The following is a 20958-nucleotide window of genomic DNA, read 5'->3' as shown; positions in this document are numbered from 1 at the left end:
TGCCATTTTCTGAAGAAGGGTCCAGACCCGACACGTCAGCTTTCCTGCTCCTCTGATGCTGCCTGGTCTGCTGTGTTCATCCAGCTCCACACCTAAGGTAATCAGCAAGTGTCAGCATGGACTTGTGAAAGGGAAATTATGTTTAACCCAACCATTAAATTTATTTCAAGGAGAAACATGTGTCATGGATAAAGAGAACCTGTAGACATACTGTACTTGGATTTCCAGAAGGCATCAAAGTTTATTGCAGAAAGTATAAGATCATGATAACATCTTGATCAAGTTAGCTTGGACAGACAATTGGCTGGTGATTATGTGATGTGAGGTGTCAAGCAGGGATCTGCGTAGGGCCCCAATGTTCTACATTTTACATCAATAACTTAGTTGAGGGAGAAATAGGTGAGGTGGCTAAACCTGCAGCTGGTACATAGATAGGTAAGAAAGTTTATTGTGAAGATACAACAAGTTTGCAGGCAGATTTATTTCTGGAAATTAGAATACAATATGGAAAAATATGAAGTTTTCACTTAGGCAAAAAAGCAGTAAAAGCAAAGCATTTTCCAGGGAACCACTGTAGAATTCAGAGATGCAGAGGCTTCTCAGTGTTCCAGTGTCTGTGTCACAACCCTAGGGTATGCAGGTATATCAGGTAATCAAGGCAGCTAGTGGAATGCTATCCTTTATTATGAGATACATAAGAAAGGATGTTATGCTTGAGTTATACAGGGCATCTTTTTTATATTCATTACCTCCCCTTAAATTGGAGACTACATGCCAAAGAGACAAAAAGTTGAAGCTTGCATGCTTGCAGAACTAGGATGCAAAAACACCATTATATGCAGAATGAGAAGACAGAACTGGGCTATCATTAACATGCAGATACAACAAAAACAGTTAACTTTATGAAAAAGTACAAATATCTTTTGCCTGCATAAAGCTGGGTCCCAATATTTATATATGCAGCATTTAGTACATTTTTAAAATGATATTTTTCAGGAAAAAGGGTCATGAAGACATTCAATTGCTGCTGCATCCCCATGGAAACACCCTGACCAATCAGAATTTACCTGTCTGTTCTGAAAATTAAGATTGACACTTAACTGCTTTTGCTGCAGCTCCAAGCCAATGATGACTCAATCAATCAGCATGCTGTTCTCATCCTGAATAAAATGGTGTCCTTTTTTTCAAGTCTGGTTCTTGTGTCTTGGATCTGATGAGTCCAAGACACAAAGCTTCGACATTTTGGCTGCTTTTCGCAATGTTTATGTTTTGAAGAATAGGGGGTAATCTGATTCAAGTGTATAAGACCTTGAATGGCCTTGACAAGGTCGATGTGGAAAGAATGTTTCTTGTATGTAGTTCAGACTGGGTAGAATCTTTTAAAATTATGGGTTTTTCTTTTTAGAATAGAGACAAGGAAAGATTTTTATTCTCTCTGACAATTTTGGAACTCTGCCTCATAAGGCAATGTAACAGGGTCATTAATTTTTTTATGGTGTATATAGATAGATTCTTGCTAGGAAAGGGGATCAAAGGTGTTTGGTGTTAGATAGGTATATGCAATACAAAAATCAGATCAGAACATGAACTGCGGTTTTATTATATGGTGCATCAGGCTCAAGCAGCATAAAAAGGCTTACTTTTACTTCTAATTCACATGTTCTCTCGTCCAACAGCTTATGAGCTCATAATGGAGCATGGGTACAAATATTGCAATGCTAGAAATTTGAGCCAAAAAATAGAAAATACAAATCATGCGCTCTCCAAGGCAACAGAGGACAACCAACTTTAGAAAGGAATACATAGAGCCTTATGTATACACGAATAGACAAATGTAATATGACAGAGTCCAAACTTGTCATTCTCCACAGAGCAGACAAGTCTGTCCTGCTGCTGAATGTTTTAGCCTGTTCCTGACACTGAGCATCAAATCCCATGCCTTCCACTGCTCCATAACACAAATCAGACTAGTCTGCAGCAGATTCAATGAACACAGTCTTGAACTGAGTCTGTGACGGTATGTCTGTAAGTACATATTGTAGCTAGGAACAACTGTTTGACAATTCTTACTCTACCAAAGTCCCAAAATATATTTCAATAAATGCAAGAAATAAAAGCCAGCAAACAAATTTATGTCCTAACTGCTTGGCCTGCTGTGTTCATCCAGCCCTGCACCTTGTTGTCTCTATGTCCTAATGTGGAAGCTATTCCAAGAGAAAACATTACAAGCAACTCTTAGAGCTATCTAACTAAACTTCGTTGAATGTTGTTTAACATTCTACATTTTGTATATCTCTTGCTCTGAGGCTTTTTTATAACTTGATATCAACTTTAACCATTCAAAACCAAGAAACCATAAAGTGGCCTGTAAAATTAAGCATGTTTTTGCCTAAGCACTAAAGAAAGGATATAATAATTATTGCAATGGGTAAGTATTTGAAACAAGGAGGAAAAATCAACCGAATGTAAAGCTAAGAACAATTATGAAAGGGGATTATAATTCTTGACAGCTGCAATACAGCTAAACACTACCACAAACTAAATAATTTTTAAATAATCCACGATTCACTGAAGCTTGCGATTCACATCCCAACACTCGGGAATACACATAGTAAGACAGACTTCAGGTTATCTATACAATATATTAGCTTTCTGAGAGGTAAATGAATTCTTATCTCTGAAGAGATTAAGTTGCTGCAAGTGTCAAAAGTTCAATAATTCCTACAGCTGAATGTAGACCTGCAAATGAATGGAAGAAAACTTTCAGTTAACTGAAGAATAGGCATCATTTGTTTTTAACTTCTTAAAAGCCATCTGCTATTCATGGTTATTGGTAACTGAGGTTTTCTTATTTTCACTTTTTTTCATCTCAACCAAAAGGCTAAAGATGGCAAAAACATAAAAATTTGGATGCCAGAAATCTGAAATAGAAGCAAAAATGCTGAAATAGTTGGCTGAACAGGCAGCATCTATAGAAAAAGAAAGGGAGTTAACAGACAGAATCCCCTTCTCTTTCCAGCAATCATCTTGGAGGCAGGAAGTGAGATGGTGGTGTACATCAACACCATCCTGCCATTATTTGAGGCCCTTAAATTGAGGCCAACTAAAGACCATTTTAGAATCTCATCCCACCCTCGCTGGGATTGATCCAGTTGTAAATGGACTTGTCACCATACCTGATTGAGGAACACCTCAGGACAGGAGGGTCCACTGAGAGCCACACCCCTGGCCCTTCCTACTGACCACCTTGGACCCTTCACAATTCGGGATTCTCATTGATACAAGATGAATCATCAATTCAGTTCATCACGTTTTAAGATCCATCTAGTGAATTTGCTACCACCATCCCCTTTCCTGCTACTAATGAGGGCAGCAGGGATGCAACTTATTGTGTAGTCCAGTCAGATGCTGCTAACGGTAACAATGTAGGTCACAGAAACATAAATTCTAGATTGACAATAAATCTTAGTCTTGTGTGGTGGAGGAAAAATCACCTGATTGTCGAATGAGAAGTGGCTCTTGTCTTAAACAAGTTGTACTTTATTGCATGACAGCAACTAGCTATCAAGAACCAAAGCTATCCCTCTCCCCAGTCCATGTGACATCACATCAGTTGGTGCTTAATGCAATCGTAGGCATTAACCTTCTCAGATCTTAACACAACACTCATTGTGTTGAAAGACTCACTGCTGTCTTCAACACTGCATGATTGGCTTGTCATTCCTGAAGAAAGGCAGCAGAGGTCTGTCTCTCCAGCTCTCCAAGCAGCATGCAGGACCCTCTATGGCAGATTAGCACTAACATCATAATCTACCTACTCTCATGCTCTATCTCTCAACAATATGGAGTTCAACTTTGGACCCGATGGAAATAGTCAGGTGCAACACCAACACTATTTTTCCCTAGGAACAGCATCCCTAGTGTTAAAATTACCAGCAATCTAGAGTGAAATGTTGTCTCCTCTATCTGTAGGCATCACAGAGGTCTATTTTTAATGTCTTTCTTTACTGCCTCATAGGAATGAATCTATTCTCTAACTGAGTCATCTCCTCCAGAAGCTCCTATTATTTAATTGTTACTTTCCAACTTAGTTTTGAGAGAATTTAACCTTGGTCATTTCAACTTGCCAAAGTTAGTTCTGCTCCAGTTAAATACTTTTACACTTGATTGTTCCTTGTCCTAGTTCAAAGATACTTTAAACCTCATGCTATAGTAAGGACTATTGCCTAAATATTCTCCCTTTGAAGCATACTCTACTTGTATCACTTCATTTCCCAGAACTAGATTCAGCATGGCTTTCTTCTTCACTGGAAGAACTGATCGCAAAAGTTCCTTTTTGAGCATTTGACAAATTTTTCCATATCATTGCCCTTTACATTGTTAGTAGCCCAGTCTGTATTAGGATAATTGAAGTCCCACATTATAATTACTTAGCTTTTTTTGCAACACACTGTAATATTCTTGCAAATTTACACCACTATCTCCTTCTCACTATTTGGTGGCATTTAATGTGCACACAGTAACATAATAGCTCCTCAATAACCAAATAGATTTTCTCTTTGACATCCGCAACACATCATTGCTCTCTAGTCCTATACTAGTATCTTTGATCAATGCTGCCACCCACACTTATATGTTCCTTCCTTATCATTTCTGAATACCTTGTATCATGAATACTGAGTTCCTATCCCTCAATAATACCATGGTTCCACATGGCGGAGTGTGCCTATAGCTCAGTAGCTTTGCATAGTACATTTATTCTCACATAAATTTGGAATCAATTTGTCAATGATGGAAAATAAAATCTGAGCTAAAGTGTAAATATAGCACAACCAATATGCTAATAGGAAATGGGCTACTGTGTGCTCCCAAGTACCCTATTCTCTGTTTGCCTTATTTGCTATCTTTCTTCCACTATAAAGCAGGATTACTCCCTTTGCAAAGGCTGATTGAGGAGGTAGTGACATGGAAGTAATGGCAAGGCAGCATCAGAGGAGCAGGAAAGTCGACATTTTGGGTTGGGACCCTTCATCAGAACTGTGGAGGGGGAAGGGGGCTGGGAAAAAAAGAGAGGGAGAAGGGGTAGAGATGGGGAAAGGTTGGTGGGATGGTGATAGGTGGATGCAGGTAGGGAGTAGTGGGGATTAGTCAGTGGGAAGGGTGGGGCTAGCATGGATAGAAGATTGGCTGTCTGGCAGAAAGCAGAGAGTGGGGATAAAAGGGTCTTTCTCAGGATGGCAGCCAGTGACTAGTGGTGTTCCACAAGGGTTAGTGTTGGGACCACAACTTTTCACTTTATACATTAATGATCTAGATGAAGGAACTGTGGGCATTCTGGCTAAGTTTGCAGATGATACAAAGATAGGTAGAGGGACAGGTAGTATTGAGGAGGTGGGGAGGCTGCAGAAGGATTTGGACAGGTTAGGAGAGTGGGCAAAGAAGTGACAGATGGAGTACACCGTGTGGAAGTGTGAGGTCATGCACTTTGGTAAGAAGAATAAAAGCATGGACTATTTTCTAAATGGGGAGAAAATTCAGAACTCTGAAGTGCAAAGAGACTTGGGAGTTCTAGTTCAGGATTCTCTCAAGGTAAACTTGCAGGTTGAGTCAGTAGTCAGGAAGGCAAATGCAACTTTGGCAATTATTTTGAGAGGACTTGAATATAAAAACGACGATGTACTATTGAGGCTTATAAGGCCCTGGTCAGGCCACATTTGGAGTATTGTGTGCAATTTTGGGTCCCATATCTCAGGAAGGGTGTATTGGCCTGGGAGCGGGTTCAGAGGAGGTTCACGAGAATGGTCCCAGGAATGTAAAGCTTAACATATGAGGAAAGTTTGAGGACTCTGGGACTATACTCATTGGAGTTTAGAAGGATGAGGGGGGATCTAATTGAAACTTACAGAATACCGAATGGCCTGGACAGAGTGGATCTTGGGAAGATGCATCCATTGGTAGGAGAGACTAGTACCTGAGGGCACAACCTTAGAGTAAAGGGAAGACCTTTTAGTCCGGAGATAAGGAGAAACTTCTTCAGCCAGAGAGTGGTGAATCTATGGAATTCACTGCCACAAAAGGCTGTGGAGGCCAGGTCATGAGTACATTTAAGACTGAGATGGATAGGTTCTTGATTATCAAGGGGATCAAGGGTTACGGGAAGAAAGTGGGAAAATGGGGTTGAGGAACTTATCAGCCATGATTGAATGACGGAGCAGACTCGGTGGGCCAAATGGCCGAATTTCTGCTCCTATGTCTTATGGATGGGGGGAGGAACAATTTCTTCTTCCCCACCTATATGCCCCACCCTTCCCACTGACCAATCCCCACTACTCCCTACCTGTATCCACCTATCACCATCCCACCTACCTTTCCCCAGCCGCACTCATCCTTCCTCTCACCTTTTTGTCCTGACACAACCTGTCCATCTTCCTCCCCACCTGTCTGCCCCATCCTTCCCACTGACCAATCCCCAGTACTCCCTACCTGCATCCACATATCACCATCCCAACTACATTCCCTCAGCCCCGCGCCTCCTCCCTCTATTTATTCCCCAGCTCCCTTCCCCCTCCACAAATCTGACGAAGGGTCCCAACTCGAAACATCGACTTTCCTGCTCCTCTGATGCTGCCTGACTTGCTGTGTTCCTAAGCTCCACACTATATTGACTCTGACTCCAGTAACTGCAGTGCTACCTCTACAGAAGTAATGGCAATGGATTAGTAATCCAGAACACCAGGCTAATGGTTTGAGCACATAGATTCAAATCCCCGCCATGTCATACGATGAGATTTGAATTCAAGTTTGGAAATTTGGAATAGAAAGCTAATCTGTTGATGGCCACTTTCTAAAAAAAAAGCACTTGTTTCACTAATGTGCTTTAGGGGAAGAAATCTGACATCCTTACCTAATATGGCTACATGTGACTACAGACCCACAACAATGTAGTTGCCTCTTACCTACCCTTTTGGCAAATAGGAATGGGCAATAGATGCTAACCTAGCCATGCATATCTAATGAACAAATAAAACAAAATTCAACTGTTTAATCCCACTGAACACATCCAACAATCCAGGTGTATGGATTCTAGCAACACATTGGTTCAACGTGGGTCAGAGCTCAATAAGGACTATTCAAAATAAAATCATTGTTAGGGTTGCTAATAGAGTCCAACAATCTTAATTTGCTGGTATTGGGAGATTTCAGGCTTTGCTACACCTACATTTTCAGTAATAATTGTATGTCAATACATTATCCATGCAGGACACTTTGAAAGCTTCCCTTTTCCATGTGGTGAACAACTAAGGAAAAGAGAGGCACAAAGTTTCAGCAGGCAAACCTCTAAAGCAACAAACACAAAGAAATTTGCGTGTACTAATGAGTTTAGGGCAGCAATTATAAATTTTCTTGGAAACTATTGACACAGCACCATTTGCCTATTGAAAACTTGTGGAAAATTTCAGGGTGTCAAGTCCGTACTGACCCTCCGAAGAGCATCCCACCCAGACTCATCCCTACCCTATAACCCAGCACTTCCCATGGCCAATCCATCTCACCTGCACATCTTTAGACTGGGTGGGAGGAAACCAGAGAAAACCTATGCAGACACAAGGAGAATGTGCAAACTCCACACATTCGCCCACAGATGGAATTGAACCTGGTTCCCTGGTGCTGTGAGGCAGCAGTACTAACCATTGAGCCACCATACACCCATTGTGTCATGATCATGATCAAGTGTCACGATCTCTTCCAAAATTTGGAACCTCCATCCCTCACAGAGGTTTATTGTCATGACCCTATACAAATTATACTCAAATATCACTGTGGTACAAAGTTTGTAATTTCAGGAACATGACAGTCTTTTGATTGTAACCGTAGAAGAGCATATTCTGAACCCCTTCATTAAAACTGCTCAAAAAGAGGAGGCAAGTTAGGTCTGTTAGCTAATCTCCACTGTAAAACTGGCCACTAGAGCAAGTTTCCAAAGATTGACCTACACCTGTAATCCCTCAGAGCAAGAGCCAGCATCACCAATAGAGAAGATTGGTGTGGGTGGTTTAGGTAATACCAGTATCTGTATTTGAACCAGGTGTTAAACAAAGAATGGATAAAGAGAGAAGACATATGATTTTTAGCATGTTGGAGATTCCAGACACCATGAAGACAATGATGTTTGGTAATGGTTCAAGGATTGATGTCTAACAAGCTCAATCTGAACTATTTTCAGTCATGCAGTCACCAGGTGCCAGATGGGACAAACTGATTGAGGCTGATTATTATATGAAAACAAATTAATTCAGGTCTGAGAAAGGGACTTTTGACCTATTCTTTAATAAACTAACTCCAGCATTACTGGTATAAGTTCATTACATTAAACATATTTTGTTGTTATCAGCAATGGGAAGAAAATTGATTAAAAATAGCTTCTTCTTGGATATTCTCAGTAACATAAAGACAGAAGAAATTCCTGTTGTAACATGTTAGGAGTCAGACAATACATTTTCTGAGCATTGGTGCTCCTAAGACTTTACAAGCAATAGAAAATAGTAAACCAATGGTAAAGGTACTCCCCATAAAATGTTCACATATAAATAACCTTAGCTATATCACTCAAAGTAACATTGACCATGTCATTAGGCAGCAAATAGATGTGTGTATGTCATATTAGTCTCTTTAAAAATGGAATTTACTCCTTAAATTCTGGTCTTTAAAATAGCAATGATGTAATGTACTATTTCTCTAATAATCCCCATTTTCTGTTTTATCTTGTTCATGTCAATGCAAGACTTAAAAAAGAAAGTTGTTGCATTTCTAAAAGATTAGAGAAGCTGTTTTAATCACTGAATTAATTATATTGAGGTGTGACATCTTTATTTTTAGTATAAAACGTACTTGCAATAGGATGTAGAATTCATCATAGCACAAACTCCTGTTAATATTTAGATAGGTTTCCCTGTCTTGGGTATTGGTTAGCTCAGTTGGCTGGGTGGCTGGTTTGCAATGCAGAGTGATGCCAACAACATTCCTCTCACCTGATGCACGGGTGACCCTCGAGTTAAACTCCCCATCAGTCACCTCTCTCTAATGAGAAAACAGCCCTATAGTCTTCTGGGCTAATGGCAAATTTAGGTTCCTCTCAAGTGGTAGGATTGATCACATAGAGTCATAGAGTTGTACAGCACAGAAACAGACCCTTCAGTCCAACTCGTCCGCACCGACCAGACATCCCAATCTGACCTAGTCCCATTTGCCAGCGTTTGGCCCATATCCCTTTAAACCTTTCCTATTCATATACTCATCCAGATCGCCCTTTTACATATTGTAATTGCATCCACCTCTACCATTTCCTCTGGAAACTTGTTCCATACACGCAATAACCCTCTGTTTGAAAAAAGTTACTCCTCAGGTCCTTTTAAAATCATGTTGATATTCATTATTGATCTATTTATTATGTTTCAGGATTCCTATTCTTATTTAGTATTACATAAATATAAATGATTATTGAATCGGAAGGACATTTAAATTTATCCTATTATATAGCCAATTCATTCAACTAACATTAAACATTCAAAATGGAATAACTCTCATGTCACAAAGTCTTCAACAATTTCAAAGATAATACCATGTTATAATTGAACTTAGAAAGCTACTTTTCAAGGGCACCATGAGGTGGGAATGGGATCAATCTGCTCCCAATTTATGGTTTTGAACTTAACACTCAATTCCTATAACTGATTCACCTATCATGATTTTGTTTTGATCCTTCACAAGCATCATCCAAACACCCTGCTGCTTCAGGTAAGAGGTTTGATAATGTATCCAGAACCCCTTTGCAAGTATGCATAAAGCACCCTAACCTCTCTGGTTAATATGAATTTTGATGCATAGAAGTCAAGAAATTTTGTGCCCCTCCCAAATAGTGTGCCACATTGAATACAGGCTTTCCTGTATCCATCTGCAGTAAAAGGAGTCCCAGCCATTAAGTTTGCTATTGGCCTATCAAAGAGGGTATCAGGTGGATGTGCAATTGCAACTCCAGTCATCTGCCCATTGTCTGGCCAAAGTTTAAATCAGGCTCTTTATATTTCAGTACATTTAGAATGTTTTGCTACAAAATTTGCAAAGTAACCAATGTGTTGTCGGAACAATAGTGGATAAGGGTCGAGGAGTTATATTCACTAGCTGCTGGTTCAGCCATCAATCCTCTCCATCAGCAGCTTTATTTCTGTTATTTTATGTTGCCCTTTCATTTATTTTATTGAGGTGCGGTTGTCCCTAATAGTCATTCATCAAAGTTGACTAGCTACTATCTTGTCTCACAGCAACTTGTTAATTGACTCACTAAGAAATAGACTGAGACTAGTGGTTGCTGACTCACTCCTTAATGTTCACCAACAATTTACCTGGTCTATCGTGTTCTTGTATTCTATGTAATGCAAATAAGACAATAAGGACAGTGAAATCAAGAAAAAATCTGTGTGTTAAGCTTAAAGGCAAAGATAGCAGGCTCAAGTTATAATTGATCACATCATTAGAGCAATAGGCTAATAATTTGCTCATGAAGAGTCAATGAAACTCTTACAAATACAACATAATGCCCTCCTGATTTTACAAAATAAATGTTTGCTCCTGAATGAAAGTAGCTGAAAGTAGTGTTTTTGCATGGTGTATTATTGTGGTCATCGAATTTACTGAGGAAGTGTGAAGCAGATTTCCTTCAATGTGTAAGTTCCACAGAAGAGGAACAAAATTTACTGATTTTTCACAAAACAACTAAGTTTGGTGTTTCTTTATTCATCTCCAAGTACATCAGTTGAGTGCTCAGAGAATACTCTGGAGATGAAATGTCTTCCTTCCCTGCCCCTACTTTGATTGCTTTGTAATGAGACCAGAAAACATTGATCTGCTTCCGTGATTTGGATGGGCTGACATCGATTCCTATGCCCTGTTTCACTGCAGTGTGTTTGCTTCGCCTATTTCTGTACAAATTGACATCAGCTAAAGATCAGAAAGGAGCTTTCTGCATGATGGTTGTTTAAAAATGAACAACCTGGAAAGCAAGTTCTCGGGTACATCAATGGCTTTCTATTAGCTCACATTTGTTGAGTAAAACAGATTGGGGTAGAATTTACACGGATGTAGATTTTGGATACCCATGCAGCTAAATCCTGTCAGCCACCCGATGCCCCTCCAGTGTTCAGTCAGCAACTTGTAGCACAATAAATGTACCACATAATATCAAAAGTCCCCATGGGCAATGGACAACTGCAACATTGAGTATTGTCAATGGCTTTGAAGGCCAATTCGTGGTCCAAAACAAAAGGCAGGATAGGATTGGTATACAGAACAGCTTTGGTCCAGGCTTTTTTGTGAAGCTCAGGGGAACACTCATTCTCCACAAATTAAGCAGAATTTCTCTATAGGCTCCTCTACAGATTGACTGAGTCTGATTGCATGTGGACTGCATGCAGTGCATGCTACCCTATTGTATAAAGTATTCATGTGTTATGAAGAAACAACAATCCCACGAAGGAGTCTGCCGACTAGAAATAGAATGCAGTGTAGAAGAGTTCATTAGAAACTGTTTAGCTTGTACACTCAGTAAAAAAAGTCCGTTAAACCAGGTCCTGCACCTTTACAGGCAGGTCAATGCCTATCAAAACCACAGCAACAACTCCAAGGTGGAATTTTTGAAGAATTGCGAGCAGATTCCATTTCAATCATTGACATTCTAGACAGGTTGTTTACAAAATAGACTATAGACTGTTACTGCAGACAATAGGCTGCATTTAATTCCATTCAGTACACAGAGTTCCAAACAAGCTACAGAATTCATTACCATATGACAAGATGATGCAACCTGCAATTGAACGGTGGAGTTAAAAAATTCAAAAAGTCATAAAGGACCGTCTGAGTTGGAGGTGGAAAGATTTGAACAATCCATTCATACCCTACTATTTTGCACACATTGATTCACCTCACACTCTGTTGAGATTGGAAAGATACCAGTCTGATGTATGATAGGTCATACCTTATACTTGCCACAGACCATTCTCAAGTTGTCATCAACCATCTAAGATTGAGTCAAAGCAGAAAAAATGGCAAAGCAACATGGTAAAGCAAAAGTGTACCCCCCCTCCACCCCTCCACACCACAACAAACCCCAACCGTGGTCTCCAACACGTAGATCGTAACTGACTGGTCGATTGTGGAGTATTTGTTTAACTGATACATTTATCAAATTGAAGAAGAATTACAGGGAAGCCTGGAATGGCCCACATTCAATATTTGAGCAACACAAGCTTACCAGGGGCCCCAGAAACAAATTTCCATCACAGAAATATTCTCCTGTCCCTCCACACTTGATAGCAGCCAGTAACATTCTGGATATTCCAGAGGCATGGAACTAGAGACCAACCTGTTATGTGACCAGTGATGTCACAAATTATAACTTGAAGCAATAATGATGGGCGATGAACCTGTAGCATCTGAAAAGAAGCCCAAAAAATACAACTTCCACTTAAATTGGGGAAATGAATTTCTGTCCACAACTGTTAAAAGGTATGTATGTCACCAAATTATACTGATAAGTGAAAGAGTAATTTGGAACAAAGTGACAATTCAAAATAAATTCAAGGATAGCTTTTCTTTGAATAGCATACTTTGGACAAGGAAAGCTGATGAGCTGAAGGCTCGAGAGTGATAAAAATCAGGGATACACAAGAGGCCAGATATATTTCTTGTGCATGTCAACAAAAGCAGAGCGATACACTATGTCCTCACAGCTATTCCAAATAAGGTGGACAAGACCTATAATAGAAATTCAGAGAGATGCAGTCAATGTTGAGTAAAGCAACATGAGAATGCCGATCTTCCTTCATAACTTCTGTATTTTTAGTAGGTTACACTCACTTCTTCTTTAAATGAGAAATTTGCGATGAGGGAATGTACTTACAGTTCATTTCTCTCATTGAAGTGTACCAGTGTTATTTCAAATCATTGTTTGCAAGTGTTTTTACTGCTAAACTATAACACTATATTACAAAAACTGTTTGATACAATAATGTAGTTTTCACCTCAGTGGCATGATAAAAAGGCACCCAATGGAGCTAAGAATGTATAAATATCACACTGAGACCATTATGTTTGTTTCCTGAATCCAGCTGAAACAAAATGATAAATCATTTTGAAAAACAAAAGCACATTAAGATTTTTTTTCTGGGGAGTTTGCAGAATCTCACTGAAGTAACTCTCAAACTGATTTTCATGATAAATGGGATAACAAGAACTTACACTGAAATTTTCTGTGCTTTTAATTTACCAACACTGGAACATAAAATCCAGTGTCAAGAAACAATGCAGACATCTCTATACTGAATCAGGGCTTTGGTGGTAGCAACATAAAAGCAAAGGAAAGATCCCAGTGATCAGAGTGAAGATGAAGGCAAAGTCACCTTGTCCCAGAGGACTATAGGGCTGCTCTCTCAGCAGAGGTGACTGGTGGTGGTTTAATATAAGGGTCACCATGCCTCAGATGGGTAGAGGTTGAGACGGAAAGTCCTTCATGGTAACCTCAGCCAGTGTGGCAATTGAACCCATGCTGTTGGCATCACTCTGCATCATAAGCAAGCCAACTGACCTAACTAGTACTGAATACCACATGTGTGAGCCCAGATACCCTTAAAAATGACCAGGGTCAAAAGACATGCAAAGATTGACCATGGCAGAAAGGGTACTATATTCACTAATCTCTTCCTTCTTTCCCTGTGTACACTGGGTAGCACCACAGCTAAAACTCCCTAAAGGCAGGGCTCACGGAGGTGAGACTACAGACCAAACTTAGCTTCAGAATCAGATAGTAAGAACTGCCGATGCTGGAGTCTGAGATCACACAGTGCGGAGCTGGATGAACACAGCAGGCCAGGCAGCAACAGAGGAGCAGGAAAGCTGACGTTTCGGGTCAGGACCCTTCTTCAGGGAAAAAAAAAATTTCTGACCCGAAACACCAGTTTTCCTGCTCCTCTGATGCTGCCTGGCCTGCTGTGTTCATCCAGCTCCACACTGTGTTATCTTAGCTTCAGAATGTGGGCATGAAACGGTTAATATCTGAAAGTGTGTAGAAAGCACCATCCACTATCAGACAGGCACAAGGACAGTCAGACAGAGGCACTCAAAGGGAGAGACATGGAAGATTTTATGTAGTTAGTGTCGTAATGCAATAAACATATCTTTGTTAACTCTACCCAAATCATAAGATCTCTTCAAGTTAGGTCAAAGAGATGGATGACCTCCATCCATCAAGCACTACTAGAGGCAGACAGCATAGTCACAAAATGGTAGTACCAATGGTGGAAGCTGGGAAAAAAAAGTTAAAAATTCAAAAGCCTACTCTAAGGAGGATCGAGCTTTAATCTGAAGGAAGAAGTGCCAGAAAATTCAAGTACTGGAGCAGATCCATAGGAGTAGTGGAGCAAAAGAGACAGAAAATCCATAATTCCTGGGCTACACTGCAGGGCAGCAGGGTGTGTGAATGGTCCTGATTCCTGAACTGAGGCAATGAGCTAAGTAGAGATTGAAGACTGTGTGAGAAAAACTTTGACAAGTTGGCAAAGTTGAGTAAACAATGCAAAAATCTGAATAGGCTAAAAAAAATCCTCTACAGCTCCTATGTGTAAAGACTCCAATATGCATGAGTGCCACAGGCAGAAGTGAGAAAGTGACACCAAAGAAGGGCAATGAAACTAGGTTTTGGGAGCACAGAGGAAGAAGAGTCATCATTTGGAAGTTAACCTGGTCAGGACCTCTCCAGCTAAAATTTTAGATAAATACTTCTGGTCCACACGACAGTTTTCTGAGGGGTAAAGAGACCGTCATCGCAGTCATAAACTTCTGCAAAAGAAATGGAGAAACCTCCTTTACTGCAAGATAATTTAAAACAAAGAATAAGGATATTGAGTAATCACAGAAAGACGGAGCACTCTAATCTTCATTGCCAGGAAAATTTAATTACAGAACTAGAGCCAATCAGGCACAGAATTGAGTATTATAAAGAAACAACTTTTAAGATATGGAACTTCTTCAAAATTTGATAGCAAAAGCAATGAAGACCATGTTAATACAATGATGACAGTCTTTATTTCATTAGAAGCACAGTGAATTACGTAATTGTCTGAAAAGAGGTTAATGAAGCAGTAGATAAATTTGATGCCATTTTAAAAAGCTTCTGATAACTGCTTTAATCTCAGAACTAGTAAAGTTCTGGAAAGAGCAAAATTCAAGAGAACAATCTAGCATCTTGGCGAATCAATTGATGATTTTAGTAATGACCTTCACAGATTAGTTGAGAAATGTGAATGTGAAGTTTTGAAGACAAAATTCCGTAGAGATGCATAGTTGTAGGTATTGTTGATGAGTCTTTAACAGATTTATTACAGACAAAAGAAGGCAGCACTCAGGGAAAAACTATTCAATTTGGTAAGAGAATCAGAGGGTCCAGAGCAGAACAGATCATTCCATCAGAACAGAGGAAATCTTGGTTAAGGACCTTGACAGTATATATTTCCTTAAGAACAAAACCGTGAAGGAAACTCAAGAAAAGAAGACAGAACAGGGAGAACAATCACAAGAGATCATAAATCTCTGCCAATGCAAAGAAATCCTCACAGCTATGAACAGTGTCCAGCCACTGAAACAGAGAGCTGAATCTTAGTTACTTTGTTTAACTCTGAATTGTATTGAGTGTTTTTTTTTTCCGGAGGGATATCTGCCATGAAGCCAAACAAGTTTTCTAGCCATATCTCATCAAACTAGTTATCCCAGTCCTATGGCATCCATCATGCCACATACCACTCCCACAACAACTCATTATTCAGCGGATATCCAATAAAAGTCTGGTATCCCTGGCACCCATCCATCCTTTCAAAGACCACTGTGTAACCAGGCAAGCATTGGCCTTCTGAAGCTGCCCTACTTGGACGGATTCTGAGCATGTCAGAGAAGGAGAAGATGGCGGCACAATTCTCTGACATGGATCTGGAGGTTCTGGGAGACAGTGGGTTGCAGAAGAGGGCTATCTGCTTCACGGAGGACAAGCAGAGGAGATCACGATACATGATTTTGGCAGCATGGTTAGTGGTTGCCTCCCAAATCAGTCCCATCTCCATAGTCCAGAAGAACAGTCAGCAGTACCATGATGAGGTCAGTGATCTTTTCCACTGCATCATGGTAAGTGCCGTACTCTTGTCTGTTTCCACACCCTCTGCTACTACACCCACCCACCATACCAAGGCTCATGCTGTGCCACTTTCACTTTTGCCTGCAATATCTTCCCTCACTCTCTCTTACAACACCCTCCCCCTCTTTCACCACAATCTTCCACACCACTATCTCTGCTTGGCCTCTGCACTGCCTCCTCACATCTTCAGGCCACTTCATCTTTCTTGGCCACCTAAATCAGGAATAAGCACTGTGCCACCCACTTTCATCTCAATCAATTGCTGCCTTTCTCTTATTACAGGGGAAGAGGGCCCACAAAGGGCAGTGAGAATCTATGCAGGTGGAAGGGTGCTGGACATTAGGCTCCTCATCCCATATGTGGAGATAATTCTGGCTCCTATGGGCAGGTTGATATAGCCATGTCCCACCAACTGAATGTGTACCATTCTGCATTCCACTGCAAGTCTCCAATGCACACCACTTCTTACCACTGGCTGCATTACCTTCTCTCTCAAGTCTTTCAGCTTCAGCTAGCATGTTCACAACCTTCACAGTGAAATGCCCAGCTTCACATGAAGCCACATCCTCAAGCCCTGAGGAGGAGAGTACTGAGGCCTCAAAGGAAGCAGTGGCAAGGCTGCCTCTTACACCCTTCATCAGTTCAGCTACTGGCACCCCAGTGTGTACGTTAGCTTCAGAAATTACAGGAGCACATTCTGGTGAGCACCTCATGGCATCAGCTTCATATCTGGCTGAGGAATATAAATGCCCCAGGCCACTGGCACTTGGAGGACTGCCAGAGATCAGACAATTGCTCAGCCCCAGGAAGGAGAGGACACTGTGGTATCAGCAATCAGAGACTTCACTCAGATGCTCAGAGCGAAACGGGAATGGCAGATGGGAATGGCAGATGGGAATGGCAGACACGAATGGCAGACAGGTATGTGGGATGCAATAGTCCTCCATCACCCAGAAGCTGCAACACTGCAGCAAATCATGCAACTGTCTATCTGCCTCCATGGACAGGTTGGCGGTTGCCATGGAAAGTCATGTTCAGCACTTTCCGAATCTAAAGGGGACATACACCTGCACTCCACCCTCTACTCCTCAGGACTAAAGGCATGATGACAGGGGGACAGAGAGCCTGGCATGCACTCCAGGTTCTCCTTATTCAGGACAATGCCAGGAAACACCCAGTCAGAGGAGGAATCACATGCAGCACCCTCAGAAATCTCCACTCAGGACCCTCCAGGGGTAGAAAGGCCCTCCATCTCCACCTTGCCCAACCCCTCTAGCCCTTGGAAATTCACACCAAGGAAAGTCAGTCTGCTTCTGGTAAGAAGACCCTTGGCATGTCTGGCCCCTCCAGACAGAAGTGAGGTCATCTGAACAAACCTCCAGGGCTATCAGTTTCCATGACTGAGCAGAATTCCTCCATATCAGCTGTGGAACCTGGGAGTACACCAGGAGACAATGGGAGAGAGGGGAAGAAGACATAGAAACATAGGAGATAGGAGCAGGAGGAGGCCATTCAGCCCTTCGAGCCTGCTCTGCCATTCTTCACAATCAAGGCTAATCATCCAGCTTAATAGCCTAATCCTGCTTTCTCCCCGTAACCTTTGATCCCATTTGCCCCGAGTGCTATATCTAGTTGCCTCTTGAATACATTCAATGTTTTGGCATCAACTACTTCCTGTGGTAATAAATTCCACAGGCTCACCACTCTTTGGGTGAAGAAATGTCTCCTCATGTCCGTCCTAAAGCATTCACCCGAATCCTCATACTGTGACCCCTGGACACACCCACCATCGGGAACATCCTTCCTCCATCTACCCTGTCCAGTCCTGTTAGAATTTTATAATGCTCTATGAGATCCCCTCTTATTCATCTGAACTCTAGTGAAAACAACCCCAACCTAGTCAATCTCTCCTTATAAGTCAGACCAGCCATCCCTGGAATCAGCCTGGTAAACCTTTGCTGCACTCCCATGAGAGCAAGAGCGTCCTTCCTCAGAAAAGGAGACCAAAATTGCACAAAATATTCCAGGTGTGGTCTCACCAAGGCCGTGTGAAACTGCTCCTGTACTCAAAACCTCTTGCAATGAAGGCCAACATACCAGTTGCCTTCTTTACCGCTGACTGCACCTATATGCTTACCTTCAGCGACTGGTGCACAAGGACACCCAGGTCCTGCTGCACACCCCCCTCTCCCAATTTACAGCCATTCAGGTAGCAATCTGCCTTCTTGCTTTTGCTTCCAAAGTGAATAACTTCACAACTTATTGAGATCACTTTGATGGCACAGGGGATGATGCAGTGCATGTAAATTTGCACTTTATTTCATATAAGTCATTAATTTCACAAACTTTAGTTCTTTGCCATCTCAGATATTTGGTAAATTCTTAGCACAATACCTTTGATATAATACTAGGCTTGTTGTTTTCTTTAAGACTGTTTTGATCAAAACAAAGAAGATATGATTTTCCAGAGCATCGAAAATGAACAAAGAACTTGCATAATACATACAGCAGAAGGCAATCCAAAACGAAATTGAAGGAATCTTATACCAATACATCAGAGACATTAACCCAGTCACCAATTGGGATGAACCAGATGCTTATTATGTAATAATGATACATTAATTGGTACAATGACTTGTGAGAGATTTTGTATACATGTCTGAAATAGTTATTACCTGGAACAGCATGATATTCGCCACCCACCGTGGTGATGGCACAACAACAACACAGATAGGCAGACAGAGAGGTAGAGCTAGAGACGGTCAAAGGAAGGGTCGAGAATGTTCATGTGTTCTTGAAGTTCTTCTGCATATAGTCCAGTAATGAAATTAACATCTTTCTGTTAACTTTATCTGATCCCTAAGATCTCGATAACTTAGACCAAAGAGGTGAATGACTCCTACCTCCTACAAGACTCTGGAAACTGCAGTGATCGTAAAAGGCACTTTTAGCATCCCTACAATTTCATAATCAGACAGCCACTGACTATATTATAACTACCAAAAATACAAAATACATTCAGCACACTCATAGCTTCAACTTTCATACGCCAAGAGTGACACATTGAAACACTAAACACTAACATTAAAATTCACTAGAAGTCAAACTCAAAGGAAAGCCAGTAAACACAGCCTTCTAAACATCTGCCTTCTAAACATCTGGTGTATTTTAAATTTGAATCTAATCATCTACCTCACAAAATAAGTGACCTGGCATTGCTTGAGATTCCAGCAAATCCCTCAAATTTCTACAACTACAGGACTGGACTTTGTGAAGAGCACTGGAGTGGATAAGATGTACTTTGTGGTTCTTTCACTGCATATTACAATATTGCAAAATTGATACAAAATTCCAAAACAATTAATTTTGTCACTTTGAGAACAATGGCACCTGCTTTAATGCCTTGTTCTGTGATTTTTGCAATGGGGAATAAAGTAAATGCAAAACTCTTGCTTCAACTTAATTCTGAACACCTTTGCTTATTTTTCAGAATCATAAGATTTGAGGTCAGCCTCATTGTACAACAAAAATGGCAAATGTGTGCATTTCAATGCCATATAGGGCATTTCAGTCTGCAAGTAATAACCAGAATTGTTAAAACATGATCTCTTTTCACCAGCAAACTATAAAATTGTCCTATATTATTTCTGAAAGGGAATACATACATGATATCTTACATTTACATACACTGAGGTCCAGAAAAAAACTATAATTGTTTTGAATGTAAATATCTTTTGGTTGTCGTTTTGTTCCATTGAATAATCCTAGGTAATTTAAGCAATAAAGTTAGCAATTGAAAACTAAAATACTTGCCTCAATACCGATAATTTCCCATATACACCACATTGAGAGGTTAAGGATTATGCAATTTCACTTTGCTATGATCCAGTATGAAAGCACTAACATTTAAAGAGAAATCTGAGTACCTCAATTTAACCAATAGAACAATGCCACATGATTTCATCATTTTTCCTAAGAAAAATGCAAGACAGAAACTTTATTGTCTCAAACAAATTAAACAAAGCAATTATGATGAGCTAACCTTATAACTTATAACCACATATGCTAGGATATGAGAATTATCTTAGAAGATACATCAACCTGATTTATTTCTGTAGAAGCCACACATAAGTATGCCACAGTCCTCCAATGTATTCTCCTCAGCAAAAACTATTCTCAGAGGCTAGATTTGAATCTACCATCTCTTGAATGTGGATGCCTTTATACTAGTTACTTTTTTCAATAGTTCTCAGCTTCTGTGCATGTTGCTTTCTTTGGCACAAGATGTTGTGGACACCAATTGTAGTTTCTTCCACTGGTTTCAATCTAGGCATTCTTGAAGATTCTATTCCCTCACAAAATTCAAACTGAAATTAATCTTCACCTACTTTCCATACAGTGAATAAAGAAGTTAGTTTTGTTTCTCATAAACTCTGCTAACAGCACAGCTCTATATTATGATCATGTACCTTGGCTATCTCAGTGACTTGCAAGCCATTTAAGATCAAAATTGCAATTAACGCCTTCAACAAACATCCAGATAAGTTGAAATCAAACAATCTTACTTACCTCCATCAAGTCCATAACAATATAACTTGCTCTTGTGGTGTCCTCAAACTGACCTTTAGATTAATTATCCCTCATCTGCAATTTCTTCTCTGATCTGATCAAGTAACTAGATTTTACAAGTGGTCAGGGTTCAGTAAGGGCTTTAAATTAATTTAGCT

The 20958-nt window shown here is 40.4% G+C and overlaps 1 protein-coding gene across 1 annotated transcript in view; it reads right to left on the bottom strand.

Annotated features, from left to right (window-relative positions):
• LOC125485251 (protein inscuteable homolog) overlaps positions 1–20958 on the bottom strand; it is a 206231-nt gene that overhangs the window by 172728 nt on the left and 12545 nt on the right. The gene's annotated exons all lie outside the window — the stretch shown is intronic.

The sequence above is a fragment of the Rhincodon typus genome, chromosome 17 (genome assembly GCF_021869965.1).
Source record: "Rhincodon typus isolate 14 chromosome 17, sRhiTyp1.1, whole genome shotgun sequence".
NCBI lineage: Eukaryota > Metazoa > Chordata > Chondrichthyes > Orectolobiformes > Rhincodontidae > Rhincodon > Rhincodon typus.
The sequence above is the reverse complement of the archived record's forward strand: the minus strand, read 5'-3'. Positions and strand labels throughout refer to the sequence as shown.